A 15,266-nucleotide genomic window follows, 5' to 3' on the forward strand; every position below is an offset into this window, starting at 1 on the left:
CATAAGTCCAGCGATTGGCAGTCGGTTTCCTGTTTGTGTTTTGTTTGGCGTGCGTTAGCCGAGCTACGAGTGCTCTGATTCTTCCTCTGGTTAGAGAAGATACGTATGCATAGGATACGACATCCTAGCGAGCACGTTTCCCCTGTTCCCGAACTACGTTGACTCTGATGTTTGTGTCTGACAAACTACGTAGGCTCAGGATGCGATATCCTGCCGAGTCCTCTCCTTCCGTCTTTCATCTGTGTTTGTTTCTAGTGTGTGTGCAGTTTGTGAGCAGTTTCTAGCAACCTTATCCTTTCTTTTGAGCGTGGATCCCGTCGAGTACGACGGATGCGTAGGGGTGCTAACACCTTCCCTTCGCATAACCGACTCCCTATCCCATCTTTCTCTGGTCGCGAGACCATTCCTTTCCAGGTTTACTTCTAGCGTTTTCTTTCTCTCTTTTGGGATAAATAACGCACGGTGGCGGCTCTGTTGTTTCGTTTTCCCGCCGGTTTTTCGCGTAATGCGACAGCTGGTGACTCTGCTGGGGATATTCAGAAGTTGACCTCTTGCTGGTCCATCTTCCCTAAGCGAGTCACTCCTAGCGCTCTTTAGGATAGGGTTTGGTTGCTTTACTGTTTCATTTATTGCATTTATTTGTTTATATTTGCATTTATGTTTGCATTTATGTTTGCATTCATCATCTTTTCATCTGTGCTGGTTGTGTTTGTCTCTCTGTTGGGGTGGGAGTTACATGAGGTAAAAGGCCCAATGCCCAGGCTATGAGTGAAATCTAGGACACCTAGGAATAGAGTGATTCATGGGAAGCGGGTGGTATTGCGCCACTTAGCGGAACATGATATCACGAGCAGTTCAGACTCTGATGAGGTATTATCGTTACATACATCTGGTGTGTACATGATGATATTCTATGAAAGGGTTATGTATCCTGCGTTTCTGTTAACCTTACCCTAGCCTAGATGACACCCGTGAGTGGGGAGGGAATGAATCATTTACAGGTACCGTTGGTGACTTGTTGGTGACTCTTGGGTCCTGTTGGTGACTTGGTTCTGCAGATTGGGTCTCAGATGACTTTGGGTCTCAGATGACTTTGTGGTTCCAAATTCAAGCTGAAGTTTTGATCTTGTGCTCCGTGATACACAGCCAGCCAGTCATTGCATCATTTGCATCATAGCATGTTTATTTTATAAAAAAAAATAATGCAATAAAAAAAATTGAAAAAAAAAAGAAAAGAAAAGAAAGAAAAAAGCTAATCTCCTCATGCATATCATTTCTCAGGTTCATTCAGGGGTCTGTTCACTGTGAGAGATGGCAACCGTTCTAGAGTTGAAGAGGAAGACTTGCACCTACAGTTTTCACCGTGAGCCATTGACGTCTTTGATAGAGTTGAGCAACTTTGTGACCGGCGGTAATCAGAAGGTGTTTGTTGATCAGTATGGGGATTTGTTGACACTGTTGAAGATGGTGGTAGATCCAGTACCGTTGCAGACTCTTCTACAGTTCTATGACCCAGAGCTTCGTTGTTTCACTTTCCAGGACTATCAGTTAGCGCCCACACTTGAAGAGTATTCTATCCTGATGAATGTCCCGATCAGATACCAGGTGCCTTTCTTGGATGTTCCAAAGGAGGTGGATTTCAGAGTTGTCTCCAGAGCTCTTCATTTGAGTATCAAGGAAGTGAGTGACAATTGGAAGTCAAATGGTGATGTTGTGGGTTTACCTTTGAAGTTCTTAGTGAGGATGGCTAAAGAAGAAGCAAAGAAGGGAGATTGGGAAATTTTTCATGCCCAGTTAGCTATCATGATCTATGGGATTGTGTTGTTCCCGAGTATGCCTAACTTTGTGGACTTTGCTGTTGTCACTATTTTCCTTGGAGGAAACTCGGTTCCTACTTTGTTAGCTGACACTTACTATGCTATACACAGCAGGCATGGTAAGGGTGGAGCTATCAGATGCTGTCTCCCGTTGTTGCTCAGATGGTTCTTGTCTCTCCTGCCAGTCAATGGACCTTTTGTGGATGCTCAGAGCACTCATAAGTGGACTCAGAGGATCATGTCTCTTACCTCCTATGATATCAGGTGGCAATCTTACCAGATGGATGTGCGTAATGTCATCATGAGTTGCGGAGAGTTTCGTAATGTGCCACTCGTAGGGACCAAGGGTTGCATCAATTACAACCTGGTTCTTTCTCTTCGTCAGTTGGGGTTTGTGATGAATGGAAAACCGCTAGATGCTGAGATAGCTGAAAGTGCGTATTTTGAGAAGCGGAATGACCCAACTAGATTGGAGCAAGTGGGAAGAGCTTGGAAGACTATCGGTGTCAAGGATGGAGTTGTTCTAGGGAAGAAGTTTGCCATTGCTATGCCTGACTACATTGATTGGGTGAAGAATAGAGTTGAGACTTTGTTGTTGCCCTATGATAGAATGAAGCCATTGCAAGAGCAACCACCTTTGATCCTTGCTGAGAATGTGCCTGCTGAGCAGTACAAGCAAGCCTTGATGGAGAATCGACGGTTGAAAGAGAAGGAATAAGATACCCAAATGGAGCTTTACAAAGCCAAAACTGACAAGTTGAACTTGGCTCATCAACTCAAGGGCATGCAGGGTGAAGATGTTGCTAGATTGAAGAGCAAGAAGAGGTCCTATGAAGAGTTAGAGACATTGTTGAATGAAGAACACCGAGAGTGCTTGAGGTTGCAGAGAGCTGAAGCTAGTTACCAGAAGAAGATAAGAGACCTGGAAAAGCAGCTGAGGGACAAAGACACCCAATTGAAGAAGGAGGTAGACTTGAGACATGCATCAGAGAGCCAGCTGGGAGGAGAAGTTGTGGAGATCAGAAGGAAACTGAAGGAGAAGATCACCCCTCTGCCAGAATGTTCAGAATGTGACCTGTTGATAGACCAGTGCCACTACCTGAAGACTCTCATTCCTGGAGGACATCTTTCCTAGCTTGTATCTCTGTTGTTTATGTTGAGAAACACCCCCAGGCTTGCTGGATGGGGTTCATCGTTGTAATCTGAGCATGTGGATCTTTGTCTGAATATTGTTGTATGATCCTTGTTGCTCATGTATATAGATGAGGTTGTTGATGTTTCACCTTGTGCTCATTATCCTGTGTAGATTGCTTCTTTGTTGTTCGTATTGCAAGTTGTCATTTCTTGAAAGATGAATTGGGCTCTCGAATGCTTGAGAAATGAACATATCATGTGTATCATACGCATCATAAGCATCATACACATATCATTTTGCATTACAGGTGTTCCTGATCGAGACTTCTCACTCTGGTTCCTGTTTTAGGCAGGATTGCTGATCGACGTCTGCACCGCTACGCAACCAGATTGAATCAACAGAGGAACATGGACCAAGTTCAGGCAGAGTTGGCTGAGATGAGGGCTAACATGGCCCAATTCATGGCAATGATGCAAGGAGTGGTTCAAGGGCAAGAGGAGCTGTGTGCCTTAGCCCAGAGACAGGGAGCTGTGATTCCGCCGTCCAACCGTGCTTCACCAGTGGGTGTCCCAGGGAACGATAATGTTGCTGCTGCTGCTCCCGTCAATGACTATGTTGTGGGAGAAGAATTGAGGGGAATTAGAATCAACGGACAGCCTCTTGCTGCAGAGACTGTTAATGCCAGAATGACTCGTGCTCCAGTGCGCCATCCTGCTCCGCTGGTTGACAGGCAGGAGGATATGTTTACCTTGCTCAATGAGGATGATGATGTTGGAAGAGTTCAAGAGAGGGACACAAAGGTCGATGCCCTTGCTGAGAAGATCAGAGCCATGGAGTCTCAGAACTCTCTAGGGTTTGATGTGACAAATATGGGCTTGGTTGAAGGGTTGAGAATTCCTTACAAGTTCAAAGTGCCTTCCTTTGATAAATATAACGGTACTTCTTGTCCTCGCACCCATGTGCAGGCTTATTACAGGAAGATCTCTGCCTACAAAGATGATGAGAAGATGTGGATGTACTTCTTCCAGGATAGCTTATCTGGAGCTTTCTTGGATTGGTACATGGAGCTGAAAAGAGAGTCTATCAGAAGTTGGAGAGATTTGGGTGAAGCCTTCCTGAGGCAATACAAACATAATATAGACATGGCTCTGAGTCGAACTCAGTTGCAGAGCCTATGTCAGAAATCAGGGGAAAGTTTCAAGGAGTACGCCCAGAGGTGGCGTGAGTTGGCCGCAAGGGTGCAACCTCCTATGCTGGAGAGGGAATTGACCGATATGTTTATCGGGACTTTATAAGGTGTGTTTATGGACCAGATGGGAAGCTGCCCATTCGGTAGCTTCTCTGATGTGGTGATCTGTGGGGAGAGAACAGAAAGCCTCATTAAAGCTGGAAAAATTCAAGATGCTGGTTCTTCGTCTTCGAAGAAGCCATTTGTTGGGGCACCTCGCAGGAGAGAAGGTGAAACCAATGTCGTGCACAGTCGAAGAAATATAAACAGAGGGCAATATCGCCAGGTTGCTGCTGTAACTATCCCAGCACCTCAACCACGACAACAGCAACAACAGAGAGCACCACCACCACCACAACAACAACAACAGCAACGTCCGTATCAGCTGAGACAGAGAATGTCGGATCGTCGATTCGACCCGTTACCGATGACCTATGATGAGTTGCTGCCCGAATTGCTCAGATTGGGGTTTGTTGAATTGCGTACAATGGCTCCGTTGACGAAAATACTACCTGGGTATGATGCCAACGTTCGTTGTGACTTTCATTCTGGTGCACCGGGACACCACATTGAAAACTGTCGAGCTTTTCATCATAAGGTCCAAGACTTGATTGATGCCAAGACAATCAACTTTGCTCCAGTGCCTAATGTTGTGAACAATCATATGCGTCAGCATGGTGCGCATAGGGTAAACAATGTGGAAGGTGAGGAGGCTGAAGACTTAGTGGTTAACGTTGGTGAGGTTCAGACCTCGCTGTTGGTTGTGAAAGACCGTTTGTTGAAAGGGGAAGTTTTCCCGGGCTGTGGTAAGGGCTCTGTAGACTGTGAAGGTTCAGAGAACGGTTGTGACCAGTTGAGGGTTGGTATCCAGAGTCTGATAGACGAGGGCTGTTTGCAGTTTAGTAGGGCCGTGAAAGATCGTGGAGTGGTGTCAACTGTCACCATTTATTTCAAGCCGTCCGAGGGACGTGGCCAGAGAACTGTCAATGCACCTGTAACTGTTGGTATCCCAGTAACTATTTCTGCTCTAATAACTGTCAGTGCTCCCACAACTATTGTTGTTTCTGGTAGAAGACCGGTTGAGAATAGTAAGGCGGTACCGTGTAAGTATGACAACGCTTACCGTAATAACAGAAGGGCAGAAAGTCAGGCAAGGCCAGCTAATCATACTCCGGTGACTATTGGTGTGCTAAGTAGAACTCCTGTGACTGTGGGTCCAGTTGTGGATAATGTAGGAGGACCGGGAGGGTTTACTAGAAGCGGTCGTTTGTTTGCACCACAACCTTTAAGAGATAACAATGCTGAGGCTCTTGCCAAAGCAAAGGGAAAGCAAGCTGTGGTTGACGAAGAACCTGTCCAGAAAGAAGCGCCTGAAGGCTCATTTGAGAAAGACGTGGAGGAGTTTATGAAGATTATTAAGAAGAGTGACTACAAGATTGTAGATCATCTGAATCAAACTCCGTCCAAGATTTCCATACTCTCTTTGCTATTGTGCTCTAAGGAACACCGTAATGCCTTGCTGAAAATGTTGAATTTGGCTTACGTGCCTCAAGAGATTTCTGTCAACCAGTTGGAGGGTGTCATTGCTAATGTCAGTACCAGGCACGGTTTGGGGTTCACAGATTTAGATCTAACACCTGAAGGTCGCAACCATAACAAAGCCCTGCATATCACTATGGAGTGTAAGGGTGCCGTGTTGTCTCATGTGCTGGTGGATACGGGATCTTCGTTGAACGTGTTGCCCAAGAAGATTCTGAGTAAGATTGATGTTGAAGGGGTTGTCCTCACTCTGAGTGATCTCATTGTTCGTGCTTTTGATGGATCCAAACGGTCTGTTTTTGGTGAAGTCATGTTGCCAGTGAAGATTGGCCCGGAGGTTTTTGATATTATCTTCTATGTGATGGATATCCAACCAGTATATAGTTGTTTATTGGGGCGTCCCTGGATACATGCGGCTGAGGCAGTTTCTACAACTCTCCATCAGAAGCTGAAGTATGTATGGAACGGTCAGATTGTGACAGTGTGCGGCGAGGAGGACATTCTGGTGAGTCATTTATCCTCTTTCAAGTATGTGGAAGTGGATGGTGAGATCCATGAAACTCTGTGTCAAGCATTCGAGACCGTTGCTCTTGAGAGGGTGGCTTTTGCTGAGCAGAAGAAGCCAAGTGCCTCAATTGCATCCTACAGGCAGGCTATGGAGGTTGTCAACTCGGGCAATGCAGAAGGCTGGGGCAAGATGGTGGACCTGCCCGTTAAAGAAGACAAGTTTGGTATTGGTTATCAACCCCTGCAGGCTGAGCAGGGTGAGCAGAAAGGGCCGAGTTCCTTCACCAGCGTTGGGCTGATGAATCATGGTGACGTCTTTGCAACCGGTGGTGAAGACTGTGACAATGATTGTGATCTGAACAACTGGGTTCGACCGTGTGCACCAGGGGAGATGATCAACAATTGGACAGCGGAAGATGTGGTCCAAGTTACTCTTCAAGCAGAGTAATTTTCTTTTGTTTTTCATTTTGCACAAAACCCTACGTTCTGCCCAAGGCGTAGTGGTTCATTGTAGGGCCTCATCATGTTTTTCAATGATATCATTAATAAAGGACGTTTTGCAAACAATTTTGTGATCCTTGTCTTTCCGTTTTTATTTTCACTTTTTCAAAATAAAAATGGCAATGTTTTTGTTTTTGTGACTTTCTTGAACTCTTTTTTCTAAAATAAAGCATTAAACATGCAGAATTGATCTTACGGACTCCACTATAAACAATTCTGTTATGGCTCAGTATGATTTCAATAATCCCATCTACCAAGCTGAAGAGGAGAGTGAGGAAGATTGTGAACTCCCTAAAGAACTGGTCAGATTATTGAAGCAGGAGGAAAGGGTCATCCAACCTCATCAGGAGGAGTTGGAGATTATTAATCTGGGCACTGAGGACGCCAGAAGAGAGATCAAGATCGGGGCTGCTTTAAAAGAAGATGTCAAGAGAAGGTTGATTGAGATGCTGAGAGAATATGTGGAGATATTCGCCTGGTCGTATCAAGATATGCCTGGGTTGGATACGGATATTGTGGTGCATAGGCTACCTCTCAGAGAAGATTGTCCTTCAGTAAAGCAGAAGCTTCGCATAACTAGTCCTGATATGGCGGTCAAGATCAAGGAAGAGGTTCAGAAGCAGTTGGATGCGGGTTTTCCTGTCAGTTACTACTTATCCCCCGTGGGTGGCCAACATCGTTCCCGTGCCGAAGAAGGACGGCAAAGTCAGGATGTGTGTCGATTACCGGGATTTAAACAGAGCCAATCCAAAAGATGACTTCCCATTACCTCACATTGATGTATTGGTTGATAACACTGCTCAATCCTTGGTTTTCTCTTTCATGGACGGTTTCTCTGGTTATAATCAGATCAAGATGGCGCCAGAGGACATGGAAAAGACGACATTCATTACGCCTTGGGGCATGTTCTGCTATAAAGTGATGCCATTTGGGATGAAGAATGTCGGTGCTACCTATCAGAGGGCTATGACGACTCTCTTTCATGACATGATGCACAAAGAGATTGAAGTGTACGTGGATGACATGATTGCGAAGTCGCAGACAAAAGAGGAGCACCTGGTAAACTTGAAGAAGTTGTTTGAAAGGCTGAAAAAGTTCAAACTAAGGCTGAATCCGAACAAGTGTATGTTTGGGGTGAGATCCGGGAAGCTGTTGGGTTTCATCGTCAGTGAGAAAGGGATTGAGGTTGATCCAGCGAAAGTCAAAGCTATTCAAGAAATTCCTGAACCGAAAACAGAAAAGTAGGTTCGTGGGTTTTTAGGGAGATTGAACTACATTGCACGGTTTGTATCTCACCTAACTGCCACGTGCGAACCGATATTCAAATTGCTAAGGAAAAATCAAGCAATCAGGTGGAATGATGACTGTCAGAAAGCTTTTGATAAGATAAAAGAGTATTTACAGAAACCTCCAATCCTCATACCTCCAGTTCCTGGGAGGCCTCTGATAATGTACCTGTCAGTGACTGAGAATTCGATGGGGTGTGTATTGGGACAGCATGACGAGTCTGGTCGAAAAGAGCATGCTATATACTACCTTAGCAAAAAGTTTACCGACTGTGAAATCAAATATTCACAGCTTGAGAAAACGTGTTGTGCTTTGGCCTGGGCTGCTCGCCGACTGAGGCAGTATATGTTGAACCATACTACCTTATTGATTTCTAAGATGGATCCAGTGAAGTACATCTTTGAGAAGCCGGATCTCACCGGACGTGTTGCCCGTTGGCAGATGATTTTAACAGAGTATGATATCCAGTACACATCGCAGAAGGCCATCAAAGGTAGTATTCTGTCGGACTACCTTGCCAAGCAACCGATTGATGATTATCAGCCAATGATGTTTGAATTCCCTGATGAAGACATCATGTATCTGAAGATGAAAGATTGTGAAGAGCCTCTTGTCGAGGAAGGACCGGATCCTGATGACAAGTGGACACTGATGTTTGATGGGGCTGTGAATGTGAATGGCGACGGTGTTAGGGCAGTGCTTATTAATCCTAAAGGTGCTCATATACCTTTTTCTGCCAGATTGACTTTTGACGTCACCAACAACGAGGCTGAGTATGAAGCTTGTATCATGGGGATTGAAGAAGCCATCGATCTAAGGATCAAAACGCTCGACATTTATGGAGATTCTGCTCTGGTGATTAACCAGGTCAATGGGGATTGGAATACTAATCAGTCGTATTTGATTCCTTATAGAGATTACACCAGAAGGATACTGACGTTCTTCAAGAAGGTGAAGTTGTATCACGTCCCCCGAGATGAGAATCAGATGGCTGATGCCTTGGCTACCATGTCTTCTATGATCAAAGTTCATTGGTGGAATCATGTGCCACATGTTGCGGTGAATCGACTCGAGAGGCATGCGTATGTGTTTGCAGCCGAGTTTGTTGTTGATGAGAAACCGTGGTACTATGATATTAAGAATTTCCTCAAGAGCCAGGAGTATCCTGAATGAGCGTCAAAGAATGATAAGAAAACCCTAAGAAGGCTAGCTGGAAACTTTTATTTGAATCAGGATGATGTGTTGTACAAGAGGAACTTTGACATGGTTCTACTCAGATGCGTGGATAGACACGAAGCAGACATGTTAATGCAAGAAGTGCATGAATGATCTTTTGGTACCCATGCTGGTGGTCATGCAATGTCCAAGAAGTTGTTGAGAGCCGGTTATTACTGGATGACTATGGAATCCGATTGTTTCAAATATGCTCGGAAGTGCCATAAATGTCAGATCTACGCTGATAAGGTGCATGTACCACCAAGCCCTCTGAATGTCATGAATTCGCCTTGGCCGTTCGCGATGTGGGGCATTGATATGATTGGGAAGATTGAGCCTACTGCTTCGAATGGACATCGCTTCATCTTGGTTGCGATTGATTACTTCCCCAAGTGGGTGGAAGCAGCTTCCTATGCTAATGTTACCAAACAAGTGGTTGCCCGGTTCATCAAGAAGGAGATTATCTGTCGTTATGGGGTTCCCGAGAGAATCATTACTGATAATGGTTTGAATCTCAATAACAAGATGATGAAGGAGCTTTGTAAAGATTTCAAGATTGAACATCACAATTCTTCTCCTTACAGATCGAAGATGAATGGTGCCGTAGAGGCGGCAAACAAGAATATCAAGAAGATTGTGCAGAAGATGGTCGTGACGTACAAGGATTGGCATGAGATGCTGCCTTTCGCTTTGCATGGGTACCGTACCTCAGTACGTACGTCGACCGGGGTAACCCCGTACTCCCTTGTGTATGGTATGGAAGCAGTCCTACCAGTTGAAGTGGAGATTCCTTCTCTGAGAGTCTTGTTGGATGTCAAGCTTGATGAAGCTGAGTGGATTCGAACAAGGTTTAATGAGTTGAGCCTTATTGAAGAGAGACGGTTAGCAGCTGTGTGCCATGGGCAGTTGTATCAGAGAAGGATGAAGAGAGCCTTTGATCAGAAAGTGCGTCCTCGAAGCTATCAGACTAGTGATTTAGTTTTGAAGAGGATCCTTCCTCCCGGTACAGATAACAGGGGCAAGTGGACTCCTAATTATGAAGGTCCATATGTTGTTAAGAAGGTTTTCTCCGGTGGAGCCTTGATGCTTACAACTATGGATGGTGAAGATTTTCCGTCCTCTGTTAACTCAAATGTAGTCAAAAAATACTTTGCATAAATTGACCCGCTGGACAAAAAGAATAAAAGAGTCCAGGCAAAAAAGGGCATCCCGGCGAACCAAAAAAAAAGAGAGAAAAGGTTCGGGCAAAAGTTAGGGATAAAGAATGAAAAGAATATGTACACCCGATAAGTCGAAAACCCGCAAGGGCGGCTTAGGAAAAAATGGGTATCCCGGTGGATTGAAAACCCGAAAGGGCGATCCAGGCAAAAGAGGGATTAAAGCGAAGGCTACAGTCTGAGTTATCTGTACTTCGTCGCGCTTCATTGTCTACCATCTCGAAGGATATGACCAGTCCAGTCATTATTCTCATAAGGCAAGGATTTGGGAGAAAACTGATGATCTGTGATTCATAACAGAATTGGGAAATAGTGGATGCCGTGTTTACATTGCCATTAGGATAGTTTATTTTTCCTTTTGTGCGCAATTACCTCTTCCTAGGAATTGCTTCCTGATGTATTTGCCTTTTCAGGCCCATTTTCAATCAATAAAAAGTCGTTATTCAGATAAATTGCCCTCTTGTTTTTATTTTTGCTGTTTTGTTTGCAAAAGCGTCCGAATTTTTGATAAACATTGCATATAAAAACATGAAGGCTAGACAATAATGTGCAGAAAGATAAAACGTTTGAAAATCATTTTGAATGTTGAGTACACTTGAGTGTATCTTGTCCATGCAATCCCCTGGGGCATGTATGTCTTGAGGTTTTGCAGGTTGTCACTTTTGATGTTTGGCTGTAGCAGATAAGCCACGGTTTGATCAGGGATGTTGTCAACACTGTCCAGTAGTATGAGAGGATGGGGATCTTCCCCAGCAGATGAAGCAAGTTCAGGATTTGTCTCCCCAGCATATTCGAGATCAGGAATTCCCCAGCAGGCTTGGAAGTGGTTGTTCCCCCAAGCAAGTCTGAAAGCTATTATAACTGTTCTTCCCCGGCAGAGGCGTCTGTGGGTAGTGTGTCCCTCATTAGAAGGTACAAAGGCTATTGTTTCCCCAGCTAGTCTGAAGATTATTAATCCCCACCGAGTTGGAAGGTTGTTGTATCCCCAGCGGAGGTGTCAGTGAGTAGTTTATTCCTCAGCAGTCGGGTATGAAGTACTGTAATCCTCACCAGGGTTGTGAATGTCTTTCCCCATCAGGTTTATGAATGCCTTTCCCCATCAGGGTTGTGAATATTTTCCCCTAGCAGATCTCCCCAGCAGAGGTTTGTGTTGATGGTTTTCCCCAACGAGTTCCCCAGGTGGATCAGGTTCGGTGAAAATTATCCCCAGTAGTGGTTATCCTACCTGTGGATTGGCCTCTATCTCCAGCAGAGGTGATCATTGGTTGCTTCCCTAGCAGAGTCCCCGAGTGGATTGGATTCAGTGAAGGTTGTCCCCGGTGGGATTTATCTTTTCTCCAGCAGTGATGCTATTCCCCAGCCAGAGACTCCCCAGTCGAGTTGGTTCCTCTGCCGTCCCAAAGTATCAGATCAGCAAGGCACTCCCGGCAGTGCGTCTCCCCGCAGAGTTGGAGGATCTATTCATATTCGTGTGCTCAGCAGAGCAATCTTTTGCTCCCCAGCAGGAGTTTTCATCATTTTGCATTTTGCATGTAGTAATCATTGCATCCGCAAATCGTGTAGCATTTCCATTCAATATGGAGCATTACGCCATAGAAAATTCAACATATGCATTCATGTGTTAAACCTAATCAGACCATATCCCCGGCAGAGGCGGATCGTTGTTCAACATCTGTACGGCACGTTTGCTACAGTTGCTCTTGACAGACAGCATTCAAGATTGATAATTCCCCAGAGAGGCTTATTTCTTCACCCGTCCGTGAAAGGAAGGTTTGATTCTCCCCAGTGAGATCCCCAACAAGTGTTTGGCCTTGCATTAACGTGAAGATGTCATCCTTGTGATACCGGTAAGTATCATATCAGCACCCGCGTGTGTTCTTTCTTTGGTGTCGGTAAACATCATCTTTCGATGTCGGTAAACATCGAGCCCCACTCCAGTCATCGGTAAATGTCTGGTTGGCCCTTTTTGATGTCGGTAAACATCATCTTTCGATGTTCGTAATATCTCTTTCCCCCAGGTCATCCGTTGATGTCTGGTCACCTCTCCGTTGGTATCGATAAACGTTGAGTTTTTCCTATTCGTCCGTTGACGTCTAGTTGTATTCCTTTCCCCCAGGTCATCCGTTGATGTCTGGTCACCTCTCCGTTGGTATCGATAAACGTTGAGTTTTTCCTATTCGTCCGTTGACGTCTAGTTGTATTCCTTTCTCCCATTCATCTGTTGATGTCTGGTCACCTCTCCGTTGGTGTCGATAAACATCGAGTTTTTTTCCATTCGTCCGTTGGCGTTTGGTGGTATCGCTTTCTTTCCCAGTCATCCGTTGATGTCTGGTCACCTCTCCGTTGGTGTCGATAAACGTCGAGTTTTTCCCAGTCGTCCATTGATGTCTGGTTGCATATCTTGTTTCCCCAGTCATCGGTAAATGTCTGGTCGTTCTCTTTTTGATGTCGGTAAACATCATCTTTCGATGTCGGTAAACATCGAGTCTCATCCCAATCATCAATAAATGTATGGTCGTGTGTCCTTCCTTTGATAAAAATCAAAGATCCCCAGTAAAGTCGTCGGTAAACGTCTTGTCTGGTTCCATTTGTAAATATCATTTTCCTCCCCAATTGGAGATGCCATCGGTAAGTGGCCTCGTTTTCTTCGATATCGGTAAATATCGAGTGCCCAGTTTAGCCGCCATCGGTAAATGGCCTCGCTTTTTGTGACATCTATTCCCCAGCAGCCATCGGTAAATGGTCATGCTGAAGTTGATATCGGCAAATATCAAGTTGTTTCGAAGCCACCATCGGTAAATGGTCTTGCTTTCTTTTAATACCAAATTCCCAGTTGAAGCCACCATCGGTAAATGGTCTTGCTTCTTTTTGATGTTGTTTCCCAGCAGCCATCGGTAAATGGTCTCGCTGAAGTTGATATCGGTAAATATCAAGTTTCCAGTAAAGCCGCCATTGGTAAATGGCATCGCTTTCCTGAGGTATTGCTTTGAAGCCGCCATCGGTAAATGGCCTCGCTTTTCTTTGTATCATCTCCCGCAGAGTGAAAATTTCTACGGTTCTTTGGTATTCAATCCCTGTTTACCTTGAATGTCTGACAGCCGTTGCTCTCATCCGTTCAGGTTCCCAGTCGATTGAATAGGGGCAGCTGTAGCACCTCAAATTTGCACCCCCCATTTGTACATTCATTTCATTTTTTAGGTCGTCAGCATTGCATAGTCCATTACATGTCATCAGTCAAGACTGGTCAGGAGATTCAACTGTGCAAGGCAACAAGAGCATTTTCCATGAGATCAAAGCCCTAGGGTGGTTCCAATGAGCTTACATGACCCAAGGATTATTTTGAAGCAATTTGGCCAAGTGTTGAAGGCTCAGATTCATCAGTGCATGTGCAAGTCATCTGAGGCCCATAAAAGTCAACAAAAGTCAACTACAAAGTCAACTGTGGATTTGGAGGTGGGAAGTGGTTAGAGATGCTTCATTCATGTTCAAACAAGTCTCATTTGACATTTCAAACACTCACATTGAAGAATTTGAAGTCAAATCAAGACTTTCCCAAAATAGCAAGTGACCTATAATTTGAACTTTCCAAAAATGGAAAGGTTTTAGACCAACTTCAACTTGATTTTACATCATCAAAGAAGCTTCAAATGAAATTTTGTCCAACATGAAAGTTGAAGATCTTTCTCTCCCATTTCCGACAAGTCCAAGATCATGGATTTATTATGTGTGGTTGAGGAGATATGGTCCAATCATGGCAAAGTGTGTTTAAAAATTCAAATGGGCATAACTTTTGAACCAAGGCTCCAAATTGGGTGGTTCTTTTTGCATTTTGTTCATCATGACATGCACTTTCCAAAACATCCATTACATGGCATGAATTTCACTTACATGATCATGTGCTCATGCATGAAGTTTTTTGAGGGAAAATTTCTAAAATCATTTTGGTTGATTATATGCATGAAATATCAATTCAAAAGCTTGCATGGGCCTTGTTTAAATGGTTTTGGATCAGCTTTGGTACTGTTCACGTGGCTACCTCATGCATGGGGGTGAAAAACACAATTGGTGCATACACTTCATAAGTTGTTAATCTTGATTAGCTTTGGCTTAAACATGATTTCAGTATCATTAGCAAGGGATATATAAGGTTAAACACAACTGCATTTGCCATTAACTACAACTTTCAGATCTAGATTCAAGAATCACTCAAATTTTTCTCTCAAAATATTTTCCAAATTCTTCACACAAAAGCCATTTCTATTGATGGATTCATGCTGAGGAAGTGATTTTGAGGCAAATTGAACGTGGAATTGAAGCAAATCGTGCCAGTTTGGACCATACTCAAAGCTTGAAGGTTCAATGGAGTTTGCAAATTGAGCTAAATTCGTGCGTGCTGGAGCATCTAATTCATCATCAAACACCTCAACAAGCATTGTAGAAGAGATTTGAGCCATTGTTGAGCTTTGTAGCACACGATTCCAGGTTCTGTTCTTCAAAGAGGTCAGGTTTCGAGTTCATCTATTCTCCAATTCATTATGATATTCATGTAGATCTTTCATTGGTGATCATCCTGGTATAAAATTTGATTGAAATGGCGCAATATTCATGAAGTTATGCTTGATTGAAAGTTTGATGTCAAATTTTATTTCCTTCGATCTGAACTGGTTATGATGTTTTTGCATGATTTGGTTATGGATCTTTGATGTGCATGAAACGAGGATTAGATTGGTGTAATTATTTGTGATTTCTGGGCGTTTTTTGGATTTTCTGGAAATTCGTATGAAGATCATGCTCGTCTTCATCTACAACCTATGAAGATC

Source organism: Lathyrus oleraceus, chromosome 6 (genome assembly GCF_024323335.1).
Source record: "Lathyrus oleraceus cultivar Zhongwan6 chromosome 6, CAAS_Psat_ZW6_1.0, whole genome shotgun sequence".
In the NCBI taxonomy this organism is placed as follows: Eukaryota; Viridiplantae; Streptophyta; class Magnoliopsida; order Fabales; family Fabaceae; genus Lathyrus; species Lathyrus oleraceus.